At 43.7% G+C, this 23999-nt stretch overlaps 1 pseudogene; it reads left to right on the top strand.

Moving 5' to 3' along the window:
* The first annotated feature begins 12543 nt into the window (after window positions 1-12543).
* LOC110549649 (T-complex protein 1 subunit zeta-like) lies at window positions 12544-19702 on the top strand (annotated as a pseudogene).
* Window positions 19703-23999: the final 4297 nt, after the last annotated feature.

Raw genomic sequence — 23999 nt, 5'->3', positions numbered from 1 at the left:
CACAATTTATGGATACCTACTAGAACTGGAGAAGAGCCTCCCAATAAAGACCTGGGCATCTGGCTTACTCAGGGGCGTGAAGCTCCTTAGAGAAGTGCCGCCAGGCTTGCTTAACTGTGGTCATTATAAGAAGAAGAGAAAACTCTTGGGTTGGAGAGGTAGCTCAGTGGTTAAGAACATGTGTTGCTCTTACAGAGGACCTAGGTTTGATTCCCGGCACCCACATAGTGGTTTACAACCATCTCTACTCAAAGGGATCAAACATGCTCTTTCTGACCTCTACAGACAACAGGTACGCATGTGATCCACAGATATGCAAGAAAACAAAACTCTTAAACACATATTATAGTAAATAAATGTAAAAAAATTAGAAAAAAATCTTGCTTTTCCTCTCAGAGTTACTGTTTTCTTTCATCATCAGCCACTCAAAGGCACAAAAAAAAAAAGAGAGACCTGAGTAGACTCACCATCTTTCAGTGCTAATAGATTAAGGAAACCCCATAGGTTGTTATGAGTCATCATTTGTTTATAGTGGTTTAAAAACATTTTGGAATCAACAAAAGATTCTCTACCTATGTTGTGCCTTCAGTTTCCTGTGACTGGGTTATGACTTAAAGACCTTGATAATGTAAATCAAACTAATGAAGTAACAAACAGAAACAGGGGACCAAAGGTCACTCACTGTATTACAGCAGTTCCCAGGGGCTTGGGTCTAATTAAGACTATTAGTTTTCTCAGAGGTTAGTAATTTCATAGTGAAAATATGCTTTGGCATACAAATATTTAGCCTAGGGCCATTCTTTGTAAGGAAGATCCAATTAAGTTAATGAGTGATTTGGGGTTAAAAAGGCTGATCTGAAACCAAAAAATGTTTTCCATTTAAAAAATTATATCATGTCTAGCAGTGTCAAGGGGATGTATAAATTCTTTGGGAATTCTTCCTAAAAAGAAGGGAAAAAATAATTTTCTTCTAAATGGTTTAAGCATTTCTGATCTCACAATTCAAAATACTATAAAATCAGAAACTTTTGAAATTCGGACATTTTGCTGTATATACCAAGACCATTTTACCCCATAAGAACTGTTTACTCATAATGTTACCAAAAACCACAGCTTGGAATGGTTTTCACACAGTGTCCACAGTGCGAACAACACAAAGGACTTTCCACCGAGTTTGCGGCTTCCTCGCCGAGCTTTTGTAGTTTTACTTATAGAACCATTGACTTGCCTCAGTGGCCCCCCAGAGTCACAGCTCAGATCAACCTGTGGTGCAGCAAGGGGGAGCAAGCCACTAGCCTGAGATGCCACAGGTCTTGCGCAGAATTGCCCAAGCTATGGTGAAGATGAGTGAGTGGTTTATGGAAGCTGCCCGCTCACTTGGATATCAATTGATTGGATTCACTTGGAATAGATACATACTTTAAGTATGAGGCTGGTCCTCTGGGATCCTGCTTTGCTTCAAGCTAAAATTGGTGGCAGAAATACCAAAGTTTACCTTTGGAGGAAATAAGAATAATTCCCTTCCTGGAAAAAGCAAACAAACCAAAACCTAGCCTGCTTTCTTTATGGAATCCTACCAGCAAGTGGATACAGTTCAGACACAGACACAGGTAGAGCACGGGTCAGCCAGCACTCTCTGCAATGGGCCTGGAGGATGTATGCCGGGATGGCAATGCTGACTAAGGATTCCCATTAAAGGACCTTGCTTTCTCCATTTTGTCCCACCAGCTGTAGCCCTCAGAGAAGCAAACAAGCAAAACATGTAAGGTGACATAACTCCTGGGATGATGAACATGGTACCTGCTCAACACGTTACAAGAAAGGACTAAGATGGAGTAAACTGTTCATCCTCAGGAGAACCATGTGGACACCCTTCTCTGAGGAGACGGGGGGGGGGGGGTCAACTTGTTCACATTCCCTGTTCATTACAGTGTGAGTGTGTGTGTGTGTGTGTGTGTGTGTGTGTGTGTGTGTGATATCACCTTACAAAAATAGTTTGTAGTTAAAAAGCCCTGGTTCATCATGTTGGACTCGGGTAGAATCCTGACTCTAAGTTGTGAAGTGTTCCCCTGTCTGCCATGGGAGGAAATGTGTATCCTGATTCACCAGGAAAGCCTCAAATGATGTTTTCATACGCCTATATAACATTCATTCCTCTACAATCCTGTTTCAAAACAACCTTTCTCCCAAACTAAATTTTGTTAATTATAATGTCTGAGAAATAGCTTAAAGAAAAAAATAATTATGTCCAGTGTCAAGCCCCCCCCAAAGTTACTTAATGGTAGTAGAAAACAATAGTCATGGTTTTGAAAGCAATGAGTAGTGTTAGTTCTCTATGTAATAGTATACTTTTGTAGCATTTAATTGGCTCCATCGCATCACTGCAGGCTGACACAGAAAATGTCATCTTTTTATTGTCTTAGCACACTATAAATTTAATACTGAATTTCACAAGACAGATAGCTATACAAGCTTTACTTATTTCCTCCAAACATCCATACGAGTGACAAAAATTACAATTTAATTAATGAAAAGTGTTCAGTGTTATTTGATGGTCAGCATGCTTAATCTATAAAAACAAATTTCCAAATTATTTTTCCCATAAACCCATTGAGTCTCCACGTTTCTAAGTCGCCGCCTCTATTGTGGCTCAACATTTCCTGTAAATGTGCTTGGAGAAGGGCATTAGCTTTTTGAGGTTTCTTCCACTGTCATCTCCAACCCTACCATAAAGAATTTCCAGACTTGTTTAAAACTTCAGGAGCTGATGTGGTTCACACATAACAAGACTAAAGTTAAAGCTCATGTTGATCTGTGAGCCTATCAGTGGGTATGGAGTTTGATCCCAGGAACTCAGAAGAAAGGAGAGAACCAACTCTTGCAGGTGGTCCTCAGACCTCCACACGTGGGCTATGACTTGGGAAGGCCCGTACATACATGCTTACACCCAAAATGAGTAAATAATAAGAAATAATAATGAGTTGAGGTGAGAAAGGAGCTCTCCCAGAGATGTTCCTGTCTAACACTTAAGAAACGTAGAATCCAAAAAGCAGCCAAAAAGATGAAGAGCAGCAAGGACATAGCAGGGATTTTATTGTTTGCTTATTTCTTTTGTTTGAGTTAGGTTCTCACTTACTTCAGGCCGGCCTTGAAACTGCCATTAGCAGAGGATGACCTTGAACTCCTGAGCCTCCTGGTTCACCTTCTTAATGGTGGGATGATAGGCATGGGCTGCCATATTGGTGGGGTTCTGGGGACTGAATCTCAGGCTTCATGCATGCTTCATGTGTGAAGATAAGCACTCTACCCACTGAATTACATCCCCAATCAACAGACTTTATTTTTATTTATTTATTTTTTGAGGTAAATTCTTGGACAGGTATTTTATTATTTTCATGCTTGATAAATTTATTTTTCCTTTTTTATTATTATTGTCACTTATTACAATTTATTTAATTTGTATCCTGGCTGTGGCCCCCTCCCTCCTCTCTTCCCAATCCCACCCTGCCTCCTCCCTCTTCACCCCCTATGCCCCTCCCCTATTCCACTGATACAGGAGGTGGACTATTTAGCCCTAATCTATTCTATTTAGCCCTAATCTATCAGGTCTCATCAGGACTGGTTGCATTGTCTTCCTCTGTGGCCTGTCAAGGCTGCTCCCCCATCAGGGGAAGGTGATCAAAGAGCCTGTCACTGAATTCATGCCAGAGACAGCCCTGGTTCCCTTTACTAGGACACCCATTTGGAGACTGAGTTTATAGGCTACATATGAGCTGGGGTTTGGGGGCCTCTCCATGCACTGTCCTTGGTTAGGGTTTCAATCTCTGCAGGGCCCCAAGGGCTCAGGGTTTTTGGCTCTGTTGGTCTTCTTTTGGAGGTTCTACCACCTCCAGATCTTTCTAGCTCCTCATTCTTTTGTAAAATTCCATGCACTCTGCCCAAAGTTTGGCTATGGGTCTCAGTCTCTGCTTTGATACTTTAATCAATAGAGTCTTTCAGAGGCCGTCTGTGGCAACAATATTGGTGGCCCTTGTTAAGGAACTTAACATCTGGTCAAGGGCTGAAGAGATGGCTCAGTGGTAGAACATGCACCGTTCTTGCAAAGAGACCTGGGTTTAATTCCCAGCACCCACTTTGAGTGATGCACAACTGCCTGTAACTCCAGCTGCAGGAGAGCCAACATCCCCTTCTGGACTTAGACACCTGTACACTCATGCATACATAAACATACACATATTTTTTTTTTTAGATAGGGTTTCTCTGTGTAGCCTTGGATGTCCTGGAATTCACTCTATAGACCTCAAACTCATAGAGAGCCACTAGCCTCAGCCTCCTGAGTGAGAAATGGTTAATTTCTAAGCCAGCAGAGAGAGAAAAATTCAGAGTAAGGAAAAATGAATTTATTAAAAATATACATATATGCACACACACACACACATATACACACACACACCCCAATACCTACATATCATTTCACACATAAAACTTAAATTGATGCATGTCAGTAATTTTAATTTAAGATGGAATCTCAGGCCTCCTGCTTAGCTTAAATTATCAACTTGACATAGGCTATAGGTAACTAGACATAGTTACCTGAGAAGGACATCTTAAGTGAAGAAATCCCTGGACCAGATTAGTGTGTGCCCAAGCCTATGAGAAATTATATTAACTAATGAGGCATGGGAGTCTATCCCCCTCTGGACCCCACCCCCATTTCCTAGGCAGGCAGTCCTGGGCTATATTAGAAAGCTAGCTAAGCAAGGGCAAGTGAGTCAGTACGCGATGTCCCTCCATGGTTTCTGCTGGAGTTCCCTCCCTGACTTCCTCAGTGGTGTACGGAAGCCAGTTCATCAAAATAAGCCCTCTCATCCCCTTAGTTACTTTTGGTCACGGTGTCTGTCAAAGCAACAGAATGAAAGCAGAACATCAGTAAGCATCGGCAAAATGGTGACACAGGACCTTACATGTTGGTTTCCTGCAGAACCATCAATTTGGACAACTACCCACACATAAAAATACCTTCACTAGCTCGGGAGAAACAAGGCGAAAGAGTATATAGCACCTGGTGTGAATCAAAACTGAGAAAAGATACATTGAAGAGGGCAAGAACCCTTCTTTCCTAATCCTAAGCAGTGATGTATGAAAAGAGATACTAACCGTTATGGGTAGAGAAGTAAATATGACTTTGCACAAAGAAAGAATGGGATTGGGTGAATAAAATAAAGTGGAGAAGTTAAGCTGGTAGCACAGAAAGTCAAAGGCATGTGAGAGGCAACTATGAAATTCATATGCCAGGAGATTAGGTATTTTAGAAGAAATTCTCTAATCAAAAGCTTCATATATTTCTAAAATATTGAATATAATAAATAATAAAATTTCATGTGTAAATGAAAAAAAAAAAAAACACCTCTATCAATACTATGAGATACACCAAAGCAGGATGCAGTGAAAGACAAGGAACCTTAAATATGAACATGAAGATAAGTTATACACATTTTCTAAATAAATTTCAGTAAGGTAGCTGTTCAACTTAAGAGACTACAGAGCAGCTCTAAGGAAAATTTAAGATGGCAGAAAGAATGAAATAACGCAGACATGAAATGAAAAAGCAGAAACAAAATTGAAATTCTTTTTCTTAAGATTACCTTGCATACAGGAGACGCCACTGATGTTGAGCAAAGAGAGACATCAATCATTATCAGTGAAAAGGAACAGACAGTTAATCTGGGTTTTATAAAAACATCTAGCCAAATGCAATGAGGTATGCTGTCTGGGTTCTGGAACTAAAAATTGACATCAATGGAAAGCTGTCCGAATAAAGCCTGAAGCTTAGTAGTAATAAACCGTTAATTTCCCTGCTTGGGAAATGGACTGTGGTTAACATAAGCTGTTAACATCAGGAGACACTTGGAAAAAGGTACCCTGAAACACCCTGCACTCTTTGCAATTTTCTCTTAAGATTATTCCAAAGTTGAAACTAAACTCAAAACCAACCATAGCAAAGTTTTGTATTCCACTAGTACTGCTAGTTCTATCTACAACATAAGGACATTCATGACATAGTTTGAATGCCATGACATAGTTTGAATGAGCCACAAAGACAAATCGATAGCTTCACTTTGAAGAATAGACCAGAGACCTTTTGTGAGAAGAAAAATGGGAGAGTATATCACACAAAAGTTATGGCCCCTTGGCCTAGTGTACACGGTAATGAGGGGTCCTCTCAAACAACAACAAAGGTAGTCAGGGCCTGAAGAACGATACCCAGGGTTCTGTTTTGGTGCTCACCCCCCCACACACACACACAGAAAGGGAGAGAGAGAAAGAGAGAGAGAGTTATGTTTTCATTAAGAGAAAAGCCTGGGGCTGCAGAGATGGCTCGGCTGTTAAAAGCTAGGCTCACAACCAAAAATATAGGAGAAAAAGCCTGAAGATTACAAATTATATGTTCCCCATGCCAAACCTACTGATGGGCATTATGGAGTGTCAAAGCAACACCAACAAAGCTGTCAGATGCTGCTGTCGCTTCTCTCTTGGAGGTGCCAGGACTGCAGAGGCTTCAAGCACGGTGTAGAGCCCCCAGTCCCTCTGCTCCAATAGGAAGATGTATGTGGAAAATGCAGGCTGTAATTTATATTAGTCCCAATAAAAACATCACATCCTACCACTGAGCAGGCGGTGCAGCTAAACCATAATAAAAGCTACCACAAAAGCAAGACTCCAAGGTGAGCGTGAAGAGCTGAAGCAATCCAGAGGTCAACATTTTCCAGAAGCAAGTTGGACAGGGACAATGAAAATCCTTCAGGGTATTTGGTTTAGAAAAAAAAAAAAAAATCCCGCCAGCACATATTTATATAACTGTTTTAAATGAAGGCAAAATATGTCTGGAGCCCTTCACCGGATAAGAAAGTGCTCATATTTATCTGCCGTTCCATATCATCATTTATTTTACTTAAGAACATCAAAAGAGTTCCGTTTGCTTATTTTCCTCCATTTACAGAGGGGGGAAAGAGTGTTCAGAGGGTCCTCAGGCTAAGTGGCAGATCCTTGTGAGCTGGTATATCGCCACTGTTTGACAAAGCAGCACTCACACAGTAAACACTGTACGTCAGTCCTCCTTTTACCTGCTTAGCTACACTTTTGGAAGTGCCTAGAAATGTCATGGGACCCCAGAAGACACAGAACCTAACCCCTTCACAGATGGCGGAGGATGGATGTGAGTGACCATTCTTTTCCCATTGGTTTCCCTCCACCAAGGCTGAGATTTCCTGCAAGGTATTGACAGGGCTCACAGCACCCATGCTCTGGACAGCTCTGTTTGGATAAGCTGCTTCGGTTTCCTCCTCTGTAAAAGAGGAGTAGAAGAGTAGAAGAGTGAACGGACCTGCCTCGGGGCTACCGTGTATGCTGAGAAAGAATTAATTCAGCTGCCATAGTGAGGCAACTGCTGGCAACAGAGATGTGTTAAGGGTCTTAATAACTGTTCCATGTATGAGTGAACACATGAATGGATGAACATATGGGAGAACGAAACCTCCCACTTACTTCCAAAAAAGCAACAAGTAAATCTATGACACGGTTGTCCTAGTTCCTGGCCTGCTCTTCTTTACAGCAAAGGGATAAACAGAGCTGGGGTTGATACCCACAATTGGGTAGCCAAGTACCTACCCCAGCTCAAGATGAAACTCCAAACTGTTCCCTGGCCTTCCGGTTACATTGCAATCATTCTGTTTCTAATTAAAATAAAATCTTGCTTCCTTTGTCCCACTCCAACCCCAACACACACACACACACACACACACTCTTAACTTTCATTGCCAATTAAAATATCACTAAGTGATTTATCTGTCCAAAGGAGACATCTGGCACTATCAGATTTCCAGTCTTCCTGTGTGTGTGTGTGTGTGTGTGTGTGTGTGTGTGTGTGTGTATGCATGTGCATGTGTGTTCACGTACACACAAATAACTTTGGATTGCAACAGAGTTGTGTGGCTTCTGCTTTAATGTGATAGATCCCAGATGAACCTGACCTTGCATAATGTTCTGCTTTCTCTATGAGAAAGCCAATGTCAGAACTTCATCATTGTTCCTAGGACAGCAGTATGCTTTTATCTATTAACGTTGAGCTGCTCAACCAACCTGGGCCTGATGAGCCAGCTGACCTAGAGTCAGTCTCTGGCCCCAACCTCCCAAATGCCACTCATAAACAGAGCCTGCCTGCCTGCCTGCCTGCCTGCCTAGTCATCCATCTATTCATCTTTTCTTTCTTTAAGTTTATTTTCTTTTTTCCTTTTTTTTCTTTCTTTCTTTTCTTCCTTCTTTCCCTTCCTCCCTCCCTCCCTTCCTTTTTCTTTTTGGTTTTCTGAGACTGGGTTTCTCTGTATAGCTCTGGCTATCCTGGAACTCCCTCTATAGACCAGGTTAGCCTTGAACTAAAAAATTTGTCTGCCTCTTTCTCCCAAGAGCTGGATCAAAGGCATGCACCACCACCACCTGGCTTCTTCTGATCCTCTTAAACCCTCCCTGAGTCAATGCTAAGTCATGCTGTCACTTGCTTCCGTTTCTCAACGCCTATTTCCCCTCTACTCTTGTGTTCATTTCTGTTTGGTTCCCATTGTAAACACATCTCAGTGGTCTCCAGTCATCGGAGATGAGGCCCTCAGGAACCTGCCATGGCAGGGAAGCTGCACTTGATTCAAACTTGAATAAATGGAACGTGGTTTACAGGGCACTGATTCCCAGTCTCACTTCAAAAGCAACGGGAAGAAGCTATGTCTCACTTAAACAGAGAATAGATTCAGAGAGACTGGACCCCATACCATTATCTTCCCCAATGTCTTCTCTCTGGTTTCTGTCTCCTGTTTCCCAGTCAAAAAGCCTGTGCACCAGGATTCTATTCCCATCACACATTCAAACTTTAGCTGCAAGGCAACTTAAGGGTTGGCAGAGAGATCAGGTTCTTTGCTGAAGTTAGGTAACTGCTCCTTTTGTAAACTACAGGGCCAGATCTACAGCCTTTTTAGGACAAGAACAAGTATTTCTTAGTGTGTAAACAAACTTTAGGAACACACACATATTTGGGGAGAAATCAACACACACATGTACACATAAATAGATAGAAAAAGCTATAGCTATAGATCTCTCTATAGATAGATATGTACATGTATATAAAGATCTAGATCTATCTATATACATATATTTATAATATATATATATAGAGATACATAGATATGTAGATATAGATATAAGTATCCATATCGATAGAGAGATATGGATATGGATATAAATATATAGATAGAGATTAGATAGATACATCTATATCTCTATATCTGGATCTATCTCTATCTATACACATGTATCTTTATATAGATATATAGAGAGATACATAGATATAGAGATATAGATATAAGTATCAAAGCACTCCTAGAGACTGAGATCATTGTGACTAGTGACCTCGAGCTTTGTGTTCACTACCCTGTTTATTTTCTTGTATCCATTTGCCTAGCTCTGGACCATAGCCAGCAAACCAACATGGAAATGGGAGGTATGGGCTGTAGGAGACTGTGCATGCTGGATAATTTTATGTCAACTGGATACAGCTGGAATCATTCGGGAAGAGGGAACCTCACCTGAGAAGGTGCCCCACCAGATTGGTCTGTAGACAAGCCTGTGGGGTCATTGTCTTTTGGTGATTGATATGGGAGTTCCCTGCTTACTGTGGGTAGGGCCACCCTTGGCATGTTGGTCCTGGATCCTACAAGAAAGCAGGCTGAGAAAGCCATGGGAGCAAGTCAGTGAGCAGCACTCTTCCATGGCTTTTGCATGCTTCAACTCCTGCCTCCAGGTTCATACCTTGAGCTCCTGTCCTGATTTCTCAGATGATGGACTGTGCTGTGTAAGTGTGAGATGAAATAAATCCTTTCTTCTCCAAGCTGCTTCTGGTCATGCTGCTTTATTACAGCACCAGAAACCCTACCTAAAACACTGTGTAGACTATGCACAGAGCTGGCAGAACCAGAAAGCAGGCAATTGCAGGCATGGTGGTTAGACAGTGTTTCAAAGATGCCCTAAGAGACAGAAAAGCCCAAAGAGCCACACCTCTAAACAGCTAAGCAGGTAGAGAAGCAGTACAGGTTTACTTTCTAAAAAGAAGTCCAGATTACAAAGTGAATCAAGGGAACATGATCCACAGAAGTGAGTCCTGTGGTGTGCTCCTGGCATTCCTACAACTGAGTCAGAGGCCTACTTCTGTGTTGGTGCCTGTAGAAGGTTCTCCAGGCTTGCCAGTGTATGAGGGAGAGGGTCACATGGTTTGTCCATGCTTTTTGTGTTAGAGCAACTGTTGAAGGTTGGTCTGATGTGTGTTACTGGCTCTCAAGAGCTGGTTACACCTATCTTTGTTTTGTAAACCTGCCTAAGACAAAACCTGATTGGTTGATTAAACAGCCTGTATCTGGGCAGGGAAAATGGTGTAGGGATGGTTAAGGTTCTGGGCTAGGAGAAGGTACAGAAGAAGCAGGTAGACAGACAGGAAGAGAGAAGGAAGGAGGAAACCGTGAAGGGTTAGCATGGAGAAAAAAATCATGTGGGCCTGGAGGAAGGACTCCAATAATGGCGTGGAAATGCCCGGATGAAGAATAAAAGCAAGTATTTATAAGATTATGGATGGAAGATAGTTCAGATGAGGAGGATGGCATTGGATGGGGACTGAGGGGTGGATGGTGAGGTTATTGAGACAGTGTAAGTGAAATATCTGCCCGGCCCAAGGTAAGTAAGGCCATTATAAAATCTAACAGATGTCTGTGTCTTATTTGTGATAGCAGGTTAGATAATGCTGCCATGATAATCTTAGGGCTAACAAATAACATTATATAGCCTAGCACTCTTTTTTTTTTTTTAATTTACTACAACAAGCAATCAAAGTGGCTTCAAAGTGCTTCCAATTCTTCCTGCGTGCTTCCAGCAGTCATTCCACAAGCACCACACACAGCACGAAATCTCCTTGGCAAGGCCACAGCTAGCTCCAGACCAGGCGCAGCTGTATCTTTGCATGACTTTGGAGACCAAGACCAAAGTCAGGTCATTTCATAAAACTTCTTCCTTAACTTACTTCCCCCTAGAATTTTCGATTGTTTGCAATGAGGTGGAACTTTTTTCATCAGTGTCCTATTGCTGTGAAGACACCGCACGACCAAGGCCATTAACTGGGGATTTGCTTACAGTTTCAGAGGGTTAGTCCGTGATCATCGTGTTGTAGGGCATGGCAGCATGCAGGCGTGGTGCTGGAGAAGTAGCTGGGAGCTCTATGTCCAGATCCAGGGGCAGCAGGGAGAGAGACACTCTGGGCTCGGCCTGAGCTTTTGAAACTTCAGTCCCTGCCTCCCCCATGACACACTTCCTCCAACAAGGCCACACCTACTCCAACCATGCCTACCTTCTAATTTCTTTCAAATAGTGCCGTTCTCTGATGACAAAGCATCCAAAGATCTGAGCCTATGGGGGCCATTCTTATTCAAACACCCATAAAAACAAAACAAAGATCCTGTAAACACAACAAAGAGCCAGAGAGGTAGAAAAATGATACTGGAAAAGTCTGGCCAAAGTAAAACAACAGCATTGGAGCCTGAACGCTGGCCCGAAGCTCAAGTCTAAGCTAAAGCCAGTGGCTAGAGAACTCTGTCACTGCAGGATGGATACAGGCATGCATGTTCTTGTCCCTGAACTTGTATGCGGTCATACGTCTCTGAACACATACCCTGAGACATACATGAAGACTCTTAGACATACATGAAGACAGAGAATCTGGTTTTCTTGTATCACCATCCCTGGGCCTCTAAATCTTCATAAGGAGTTCATTAAAACCTGATTCTGTAAAAGTAAAATCCTCCAGGAACGCGTGCACATGTGTGCATGTGTGCATGTGTGAGTGTGTGTGTGTGTGTGTGTGTGTGTGTGTATGTCTCCTGTGTAGGCTTGCTGTGTGTGTTGTGGGTCTGTTCGTGTGTGTGTGTTGTGTGTACACATGTGATATGTGTAGTGTGTGCTCATATGTGTGGCATGTATGGTGTTGCACATATGGTGCATGTATGGTATGTGTGGAATGTGTGTGCACACATGGCATGTGGATGTATGATGTTAGTGGTAGTCCAGAGGTTAACGACTCAAAGCAAAATCTGGTGGTGATCTGGGCATTTCTTATGAGGGTTATTAGGTCACTCCTCAGATTAGGTCTCTCAATCTGCTCACCACTCAAACTCCTTTTAATCACGTTTCCAGAGCCAATTGAGTCAAGTATTTTGAAACATTTTTTGCCAACTAAACAAATGTACTCTTAAGTGCTTTTAAATGTTCCTGCCTAATTATGAACAAATGTTTCAGTTTCCAACACGCTTTTTGAAACAGTGAAAATTGCCTCATAGAATTAAACTATCCCTGAGGACTACCCCTTGCCTTGTCAGGACTGCTTGGAAGCCATTTTCCAGACAATGTAAGTTGACACACAACTTGTGAATTAGACACACAACGAGACTGTGCTGTCGGCTGATGACCTGTTACTGCCGACACCAGGTATGAGGGCTCTGAAGACCAGGCAGAGCAGAAGCTGTATAGAATCTCACTCGACTCAGCACCCTCCCAAAGGAAGCTCGGCGCTGGCCTCCTGACAGGCCAGATTGTCTCTTTGATTCACATAAGCCCTCGGTTGAAACTCTTGGCTGGTATATGTTAAGATACAGAAGACAAGCATCCCAGAACAGGGACCATTTCCAAATGTCTCTAGCACATCTTGTTAGAAATGATATACTGACGGGCCGGGCCTGCAAGGGATGTCGAGTGCAAAACGGGTCAACTCACAGTGCAGTTATTGCCTGCTCTACAACTGGACGTGACTGCACATTTCAGTGCAATTAAAAATAGTTGCTCCTTCTGACGACTGCGATCAGAAGAGGTGGGAAGGGCAGCTGAGGGAACACGCCCTTAGGAAGACGTGTGAAGCACAGAGAACTAGTGGGAGAAAGGAACCAAGTGTGGCTCTGTTGAAACAAAAAGAAGATGGGGAATGTGGTTTACAACGAAAAACATAGGGCCAGCGAGATGGCTTAGCAGGTAAGACGCTTGCTGCCAAGGCTGATGACATGAGTTCAATTCCCGGGATCCACATAGTGGCAGGGAATAGATGACTTCCCCAAGTTGTTATCTGACATTTGTGCGTGTGTGTGTACACATACACATCTCAAAAAGAGGAATAATGAGCTGAACATGGTGGCACATGCTCAGCACTTGAGAAACAAAGGCAGAAAGATCCTGGGTTTGAGGCTAGCCTGGGCTATATAGCAAGACTGTCTCATGAGAACAAAGAAGAATCGGGATTAGGAGTGGAAGGAAGAAGAGAACAAACAGAAGAAATGGTGCGCCGGATCTCAAATTCACTATAATCACAGGGGAAAACAAGATGACCCAGTGCTTCCCCCCATCTCCTGATGGGGTCTCACTGTGTAGCCCCAGCTCTCCTGGCACTGTGGAGACCAGGCTGCCCTCCAACCCACAGAAACTCACTCGTTTCTGCCTCTACCTCCCAGCTGCTCAAACCAAAGGCATGAGTCATCATTCTCAGCCTTCTCTACGTTAACATGTAAAACAATGGGACTTGTTATGTCTTCATTGTGTGAATGTGCGCGCGCATACACACCCACACACACGCACACAGCATCTTACTCTTTTTACATACCATTTTCCAAGCCTAAATTAATTACATTTTTATTTTCATAATACAAAGTCATGAGCAAGCTAAAAGAGTAATTTAAATTCATGTGTGACCATATGGTACACAAATTCTATACTGAAAATTCAATGACTTATAAAAATCTTCTTTAAACAATGATTTATTTCCTTGTGCGCGCGCGTGTGTGTGTGTGTGTGTGTGTGTATGCGTGTATGCATGTGTGCCTGTGTGCGTGCGTATGCCTGAGACAGCACACAGGTTGTGGTCTGAGGTCAGGCATGTCTTTTCTTGCATGTGTATGTCCTGAGGATTGAACTTGGGTCATCAGGCTTGCAGACAAGCATCTTGCAGACCTCAAACATTTTGTTTATTAGCCGTTTGTGTTTCTGATTCAACTGCACTTTTATGTTCAGTTATGATTTTTTTCCCCTGAATACTACGAAACATGAGACGAGGAGAGAGATGCACTTAAAAACAAACAAACAAACAAACAAACAAACCAGTGCCAGTGATGTGGCTTAGCAGCCAAGGTGCTTGCTGCCAAAACACTGAGGAGCCAGCACTGAGGATTATTTCCAGAAGGAAAGTCTGCCTTTGGTGAAACGAAGGCACGGTACATTTTTACCCACCCCGAATTATGCTGCATAGGAGGAGAGGAGGTTAGTGAGGGGCTTTTAGTCTCCAACAGTAAAATTCCAAAGGAAAGCGTCTAACTCTGCACTTTGCACCCTGGGAGCCCACAGAGCCGGTGCCAACAGGACTGCTTTGTAGCATGGCCACCACCTCAGCGGCCCACTGCATCTCTCGAAGCAGCACCCTGCCTCCCCAGGGGGCCTGTGATGACGGATACGGCGGAAGAAAGCTGTCTGGCTTTCCTCTTTCCTCTCTCTAGCTAGGAGATAATTTCCCAGAATAGCACACTCTGAGGGGCGGAGCTGGGTGGATTTCAGAACCTGCATCTTCGCTGGGTACCAGTGGTCAGGTCTGCTTTCCTCCTCTGGGCGGTGCTTGCCACACTCTGTCTTCCTAGGGGACCCTTGAGAGGAAGCCAGGACAGCGGAAGCTGCTCCACCGGACCACGGCACTGCGCACCTGTGGCCGAAAGCCAGCTGCTCCCCAGACTTCTGTCGGGGTAGCCCAGGCGGCCACCCGAGCTTTCCTGTCCCCAGAGGCTGGCAGGTGCTAAGAAGTGGGTGTCAAGCAGCTTGGTCTGTGGGCCAGCCACACAGGCCGGGCCCCAGCTTACAGGGCGATTACGATCTGGAGTGCTGGTCTTTCCTGGAGAGACTCGGCTCGCACAAAGCCTGTTTGTTACATTCCCAGACAAAACACCTGCCCTCGGGGGCTTAGGTTCCCTTTATGGGACTCCTTATCGTTTCTTAAGTGTAATATTAGAGGATGGAGCGTACTGAGGCTTGATACTTACATTCCGTACAGATACCCCCCTGCTTTGTACACTCAGTACTTTATGCACCAAGTATCAACTCCTCACGGCACCCTTGCTGTAGTGTTTCTTCATTGAAATATTAAAAGATTGTCAAGCAGGACACGTGTGTTTGTGAGACAGTATACACGACACACGTTATTATGCTAGACATATTAATGGCTATGATTTGTTTTGCTTTGGGTTTAATATTCCCCTGAAGAGAGATGCCAGTGGACTTGATAGCGGGCACATCTGTTTCCAACAGGTGGGTGAGACGGGTAAAGAGGCAAACCTACCTTTGTATAGTTCTGATTCAGCAGGACACCCGTGGAAAGGGACTTCTTTAATGGAAAAAGCATGGCTTAAATGAGCCCAGGGACTGTCCTGGTGGAAAGGGGTGCTATGCAAATTATCCCTGTATTCTAAAGGCTGTAGTGAGAGAGGTGAACCTTCCCCTCCCATCTACAGTCGTAGAGGTGGGCAGAAATAGTGGGAGGACACAGAATACTCTGTTGATCCATGTTATTCACCAATGGGATTTTGAGTAAAACTCTGTTGAACCCATGGACTGTGAATGATTTCAATGAAGGACTGCGTCTGATTTCTGATTCAAGTCAGTCTGAGCCTTCTGGCATAAAGCACCCAGCTTACAGAACTGGGCCCACAGAGTTCTCAGGCACTTTGGGAGGGAGCTCGGGCTGAACAGAAAGGCAAGCACTACCACAAAGGTGTTCCCTGGAAAGACAAGAACCTGGCTCTTCTTGCCAGGGCTTCTCTGATCCATCCTCAAAGGCAAAACTGGGTGTCAGGAAGCCAGGAGGCGTCTCCTACCCTGTCAGCATGGAGGATCCCCTGCCCATCCTGCCTGCCTGGTCTGACATCTACACACATGGCCTCAGCCCAGGTGGCCCCACTGGGACCCGAGCTGTTGACCGTCCTAGTCCAGTGGGATATCTACACATGGCAGATATCTTTCTGCTGCCTACCAGTGGCCTCTTACCCAGATCACAAGCTTTGAAAGGGACTTATGGCTAAGGGGAAGTGGAGCCAGCATGATAAACCCTGGCCTCGTTTCCTGTCATTGGCACCATTTTTCTTATTTATCCCATGTTTCCCTCTCAACCTAATAGGCATTCTCCATCTGCCCAATGGGCCTTCTGCATTCCCAAGCAAAGCCCGTTTGCTCACCTTCAGTGGCCCTCAATGTCTGTTCCCTTGGAAACAGCTTCCAGGGAGTAGTCCAGCCATGTACAGCAAACAGATCCGTGCAGGTTCCCAGCTTTCTTGCTATGGTAAAGCAATGGGCCCCATAAAGATCTGTTTCCAATCTAGAAAGAAACTCTGAAATCCTGAGGTGGCTTGCTCAGCAATGAAGGGGTTACTCCAGGGTGTTGGGTAGGGGTGTGGAAAGTAGCTGGACACTCTTTGCCTGTCTGATAGAGATGTGACCTGGCACCACTGAAAAGCTTTAAGATTAATGGAGAAAAGGCAAAATCTGACAGCTTTTCTACTGGTTTCAGTCATCCTGGGTGGGCCAATTGGTCTTGAATGTCACCAGCTACTTAATCTTGTGTATCTGAAACAGACTGGCGTGTTTGGGGGGGCCTGGCTTGCTCTGTATAGACATCAGTTGGAGAGGCAGATAAAAGGAAACTGCATTGAATTTCCCGTTAAGCCTTTCTCTGGGCATTTTCTGACTGCAAAACAGTGAGTGACCCCAACAGATGCAGCCATCCCGTGCTGGGTGCTCCCATCACAGCCTGCTACTGCTATGTTCCTGCTGAGCTGCTCCTGTGTCCTTCAGGACAGACTGATACACACATATGTGTAGTTTGGAGAACAGGGGTTAAACTGCATGGCTTTAATTACTTTTAAGATTTATTTTAAATTATGTATGTGCTTGTGGTCTCCCTGTGGGTTTTGTGTATGTGAGTACATGAAGAGTCTAAAGGCATCAGATTGCCTGAAGCTGGAGTTACAGGCAGTTGTGAACCAACAGATATGATGCCAGGAACCAAACTCAGGTCCTGCACAACTGAGGATCCATCTTTCCAACAACCAAGATGTCTCTGATAACATAGACACAGCTGTATGCACAGGCACAGATGTGGACAAGGAAAGGAACAAAAGAAAAATCCACCAGTGCTTCAAACTAACTGCAAAACGTTCCAAGCAAACAAGGCCAAACTCTTGTTTTATATCCAAAACAAACATCCACCCGGGAAAGGGATTCACAGCCAAACGACGCTCTCAGTATCCCATTTTGTCAAACGGAACACATAGAAGACTCAAACGGGTTAAATGCTAAGCACAGAAGGAAAACGAAGAAAACAAGATGACAGCGTTTGCAGAGGAGGTTAACATTTGATGTTTTAAGGATAGAGAGAGTTTGTATCTACTATGCGGAATTGGGGTGAATCTTGTCCGGTTTGGTCCTGTGGAAAGAATCTTTGATGCATCTTATATGTACTAAACGTTAAGCCAGTGGTTCTCAACCTTCCTAACGCTGCGGCCCTTTATACAGTTCCTCCTGTTGTGGTGACCCCCGGCCATAAAATTATTTCATTGCTCCTTCATAACTGTAAGTGTGCTACTGTTATGGATCGTAGTGTAAATATCTGATATGCAGGATAGCTGATAAGGGACCCTGGAAGGGGTACAAACCCATAGGTTAAGAACTATTGAGTCTAAGCCAATGGTTTCTGAGGGCCTTGGGGTAAACCTAAACAATAGCTCTACACACACCTGAGCTCGTGCTGGTTTGTTTCAGATTGTTGGCCCTGACTTCACTTCCTGGTGCTCAAAAGGCAAGAAAAGGAGCTAGGCTAGCACAAGGGCAGGGGGGCCTGGGCTCAGGCTGGCTCAGGCAGCGCTGGCAGTGAACACAAGTGCAACACCGAGCCTGCAGGATGTTCTGGGGACCAACTTGGGACCTAAGGGCATCATGAAGATGTTTGTTTCTGCTACTGGAGACGTCAAGCTTACTAAAAGACAGTGACATACTGCTACATGAAATGGAAACTCAATACCCAACACAGCCACTTTAATAGCAAAAGTGGCTGCAGCCCAGCATGACACACCTGACCACTGGGGAGTTACTGAAACAGGTGGACCTCTATGTTTCTGAGGGTCTTCACCCCAGAATAATAACTGAAGGATTTGAAGCTGCAAAGGAAAAGGCACTCCAGTTTTGTCCAAGCAGGCAGAGAGAGAGACAGAGGGACACTCATCCACGCTGAATTTGCCGATGTCTTAACAGAGGCTGTAGTGGACTCCATTTTGGCCATGAAGAAAAGAGATGATGAGCCCATTGAGCTCTTCATGGTTGAGATCATCAAGATGAAGGATAAATCTGAAATGGATACAAGTTTAACCAGAGGGTTTGTTTTGAATCGTGGGGTGCAGCATCCTGATACGAAAAAAATTATAAAAGAATGTCTACATCCTCACATGAAACATGTCTTTAGAATATGAGAAAATAGAAGTGAATTCTGTTTGTTTGTTTGTTTGTTTGTTTGTTTACAAGAGTGCAGAAGAGAGAGAGAAACCAGTGAAGGCTGAAAGAAAATTCATTGAAGATAGAGTTAAAAATAATAGAACTGAATGGGGCTGGAGAGATGGCTCAGAGGTTAAGAGCACTGTGTGTTCTTCCTAAAGGTCCTGAGTTCAATTCCCAGCGGCCACATGGTGGAGCATAACTATCTGTAAAGAGATCTGGTGCCCTCTTTGGCATGCAAGTGTACATGCAAGCAGAGTACTGTATAAATAATAAAAAAATAAAAATAAATCTTTTTAAAAAAATAATAGAACTGAAAAAGAAAGTCTGTGGGGATTCTGATAGAGGATTTGTCATTATTAATCAAAAGGGGATTAACCCCCTTTCCTTACATGTTCTTACAGAAGAAGGTATCACAGCTCTGTGCAGAGCCGACAGGCTGGCATCTGCCTGTGGTAGTATCACTCTGAATTCTTTTGATGACCTGAATCCTGACTGTTTGGGACATTCAGGGCTTGTCTATGAGTCAACACTGGGCAAAGAGAAGTCCACCTTTATTGAGGAATATAACAATCCCTGTTCTGTCACATTATTGGTTAAAGGACCAAATAAGAACATGCTGACTCAAATCAAGGGTGCAGTAAGAGATGGCTTGAGGGCTGTCAAAATGCTGTTGATGATGGCTGTGTTGTCCCAGGTACAGACACAGTAGAAGTGGCAATGGCAGAAACTCTGATTAAATGCAAGCCCAGTGTGAAGGGCAGGCTTAAGCTTGGAGTCCAGGCGTTTGCAGATGCCTTGCTCATTATTCCCCAGGTTCTTGTGCAGAATTTTGGGTTTGAACTTCAGGAAACATTAAAGTTCAAGTTGAACGTTCAGAATCTGGAAAACTTGTAGGTGTGGCTCTGGACACAGGTGAGCCAAGATGGCAGCAGAAAGGGGTGTGTAGGCGAACCATTGTGTGAAGAAGCAGCTGCTCTGCCTCTGTACTGTGGTTGCCACCAACCCCTTCCTGGTTGATGAGATCAGGAGCGCTGGGATGTCCTCTCTGAAAGGTTGAAGAAGTCCTTCTTGCAAATGAATCTGTAAATACTACAGAATGATGTTGGAGGAAATGGTCATTTTTGTCCAAGCTTCAAGTGATTTGGAAAAGAAATTTTCCCAACTGAAGATAAGGGACAGGATATTTGGTACCTATTCAAATTATAAGACTGTATTTTTTTTTTGCAATGCATGTACAAATACAGTCATAAAAGGACTTTTTTTTTTAACCCACTGAACAAGATGTTTTAGGTGCAGTGATACAGAATTACATAGTAAGATAAGCGTGTTGTGTACCTTGTTCCTTGAGTGTTCTTTGAAAAATTATAATGTTTTTCTCCTATACAAGGCATGGAGGTGCATTCCTGTAAGCCTAGCACTTTGGAAATTAAGTCAGAAAGTTCTGCACCAGCTCAGACTATAGGAAACCCCTGACTCAAAAGAATGATAAACTTTTTTTTTGTTATAGATGTATTTTAAATTAGCCAGGCAATTCCCTATTGCACATTTAAAATCTTACCGACATAAAACACATCTGGGTAATTTATGATTTTCATAGTGTCTCTAATACATACTTAAGAGTGAGGCTAAAAAGGGGGACATGAACACGGTTGAGTACTGTATCGCTGATGAGCAGCTGAGGTTGATTAAAACAGGCGGCTATTAATCTCCCTCTGTCCTGAAACTCTGACTTTCAAACACATGAGGAAGTGCCACCCTCCTTGAAACTCGCCACTTCGGACACTCACAGGTCGGTCCAGGAATGCCCTGGGCGTGTGCAGTCAGCTAAGGTGAAAGGTCTCTTTAAAACAGAACATTTTCCTGAAAGTACACACAAAACTCCTCATAAACTGGGTTATTTCTTCTGTTTGCCTGAGGAAGATGGAAGCCTGAAATGGAGAAGTTACAGATAGGTCTTAAAATGGAAAGTGATGTAGAAAATGGTTAGACCCAGGAGGCCTCATTTCAGTAACCATCTCAATTAGGACATGACTTCATAGTTTACTGTGTAAATTTATTTTTTTTTTCTAAAGACCCAGCCTCAGATGACAACAACAACAACAAATAGAACAGCCTGAAACACTGGCGGAAATGAAGCTGGTCTTCCTTACCGCCAGGGTCTTGAAGACAGGTGCTTTTATGACACTCCCACAGATGGCTGTAGGGAAGCCGCTGGCTATAAAGCACAGAAAGGAATTGAAATAAGTTTCCTGAGTATCACGGAGGAAAAGGAAAGGAAAGAAATGCATAGCCTATTACAGGATGCTGACATGTAGACAGGATTGGCTGTGGGCATCTTCTAGCTCCCTCCCACCCCGCCCCTATCCTTTTGACAAAGTTTTACTATATAACCCTGCCAAGCTGCACATGCACAATCCTGTTTCTGCCTCCATGAGTTGAGATTCTATGAGTATGCCTCTACCCTTACCTTTGCAACCTATTGAAATATCTGAAGGAATTTCTTCCAGCTTCCAGTTTGAAGAAAAGGAGGGTGAGGGATGAGATGGGCAACTACAGACAAGAGGCCTACATTCAATATCCAGGCTGTTGCCAGGAGTATGAAGCCCAGGCTCTCTCTGCCACATGAAAGCTGGAAGCCATTGTGCTCGTGAAAATCCCGAAGACCCAAACAAGGGAATGCTGGAGTCTCTCTGTGCCTGGATTCCTGCCCCACTTGTTTCTCCACAGCGGTATTTTTACCACTGTCACTGTACTTTTGCTGCAGGTGGCCAACATGAATGCAAATTAAATTGTGAGACTTGCAAGACGCCCTCAAGAGAGTGAGCCCAGGATACATTGGGCAGTTTGATTACTCTGATATATAAATACAATAAGAGATGGAGTTGAAAAGATAGGAATTAAAAATGGATTTTGGTGACCTGCTATGGGCTCTCGGTCCCACAGCTGACCTATCTAGAAGGCAATGTAGAAGCTCCCTGTAAAATACCTTACCAAACTGGCCCACTTAGGTGAAGCTATTAGGATTCTGTGATACCCCGAGGCTCCATCAAAAGGCAAGTTCTTCTGAGAAGGCATTATACAGCATACGAAAATTCATCAAGGCATTATACAATTGTCAACCAAGAGGTGAACATTCATCTCTGAGAGCTAGATACTATACTGAAGATTTCAACACTAATCCAGTAGTCACTGTCCTTCCTCTAGCTGGTCTTGAGGTCTACTGAAAGACTTGGATGTTTGGTTAGGATCTAACTGTCTGAAGAACATTTGGAAGGGTTAGTACAGATTCCGTGAAAGTTTACATTGGTGTCAAAGGGCTCCACTCCCTCTCGACAGTGGTGATGACGATGGTCAGGTGCCAGGAGGCACAGAGACAAGAAGTGAGAGATTGCAGGTTTCAGAAAGAACTCAAGTTAAACAAAATGCTGGAATGGAAAGGAGGAGGAGGAGAGGTCCGGCATGAAAAAGGCTGTAAAGGTGGGTAGAGATTCTCAAGAAAGACACCTTGGGTACTGTGTGAAAGTCTAGCTTCTGTTTTGAGGTCTGGGAAGCTGCAGCAGGGTGCACTTTGAAGGAGGCAAAGGGAGATCTGGGCTTCAGAAACGCTCACTGTGACTGTGGTGTGGCTGAGCAGAGACATGTCTTAACATAATGTTTTGAGTTAGGGGTGTAGCGTGGTGATAAAACATTTGGTTAGCATGTACAGGGCCCAGGATTCAATCTCTTACACTGAAAAACAAAAACCAAAACCATATAATATTTTCAGTGATCTGAACAGCTCCGACTCTATCAATGCAGAAGACTTCCACAGTGGCACCGAGGCCCTGAGACGAGACTATAGTCTAAGAGCAGACTGCTGGTTAGTGGGGGAACCAAACGGCACCACAACCCCAACCCATTTAGAAAATCAGCTCTTTTCTCTGCCATCCTTGATAAGATTCCAGCAGTTGCTATAGGGAGGGATTGCACACTCTTACCCGAGCCCTCTGTATCTCCTTTCTAGCCGGTTATATAAACATGCTGTGCGTGTTTGAGTTTACCGCACAGTAAGCCCTGCGCACTTCTCATTTCACGCTGTGTTTGGCATTCACATTCCTCTTGTGTCTTCGCAGAGTCCCGAGAGGAGGACTCTCTGCAGCTGTCATTAGTGATCATGGTGTGGCCCAGTGGGTTCCCAGACAAGCTGTCCCCCATACATATGCCGCTTCAGAGTTGCAGAGACACAAGAGACTCTACTGAGTTCTATAGATGGGATTCCAGGCTCTAGGAACATTTAGAAACAGTTGCTTCAGAATATTTTTAGGAGGAAGATTGCTCAGTTTTCAGCAGATTCTCCAAGGACTCCTTAGTCCCTAAGAAGTTGAGGACATCATGCAATAGAAACAAAACAAAGTATTTTCTATCATGCGTGAACCTTGTCATTGATATCGATTTATATTCTATTTTGTTCATATTCTTTACTTAATGGGATACACTTACATTTACGAATGGGTAAATTAATATCCACGAGTCACTACCGTGTGGCCCTTAGAGTTTTCTGAAACCGGAAGACTGCATTTCCTATCATACTAGAGCAGGAGGCCACTAATAGGACACGGGGTAGAAAAAGTATGGGCCGGGAAGCCTGGACTATTTGCCGTGCACAGGGTTACCACGAAGGCGTGTCTAACCAGCGGCCAAGGATAGCTGTGAACACAGCCCAACACAAAATATAACTAAAACATTATGGCATTTAATTTTGTAATTTTTGAGGGAAATTGATCACACTTTTTAATGTGAATTCTGTAGATGACAGTGCCATGTTCCAATGTCAGAAGGTTGGACATCCCTGGAAGGGGCCCCACCCTATATACTATCCTTCTTGTCTCTGTTCTGAAATATAGCATTATGTAACAAAGCACATCTTCGCAGAGAGGATGTGACACTTTATCTAAAGGACTTGACAGATGCTTGTCACGTGATAAGTGGTAGCCATCTTTTTATGATCGTTTGTGAACTGGCAAAGATTGTGACAAAACCTCAGTTGAACCTTGTTGAGGCAAGGAAGGAAATATATTCATTCATATCACTGGTAAGTCTAACTCTTGCCAGGAACACCAGTGACGGCTCTTATTCTGGCTTTGGCCTCAAGGCAAAGCTGCCAGAGGCTCACATTCTACCAGTTTAGGAACTGGAATGGAAGAACAGATAATGTTGTGTCAGGACAAGCTTCAGGAAAGATCCAGGAAAGAGCAATTGGCCTGGCTAAGAGATTGTCTTTCTCTGAGTCAATTTCCATGGCCAGGGGGATAAAATCCCCATCAGTTGCTGGGCTGGAACCATGTGCCCCATCTGTGAGTAATGGCTGGCTCAAC

This window comes from Meriones unguiculatus, chromosome 6 (genome assembly GCF_030254825.1).
Source record: "Meriones unguiculatus strain TT.TT164.6M chromosome 6, Bangor_MerUng_6.1, whole genome shotgun sequence".
NCBI classification, from domain to species: Eukaryota; Metazoa; Chordata; class Mammalia; order Rodentia; family Muridae; genus Meriones; species Meriones unguiculatus.
The sequence above is the reverse complement of the archived record's forward strand: the minus strand, read 5'-3'. Positions and strand labels throughout refer to the sequence as shown.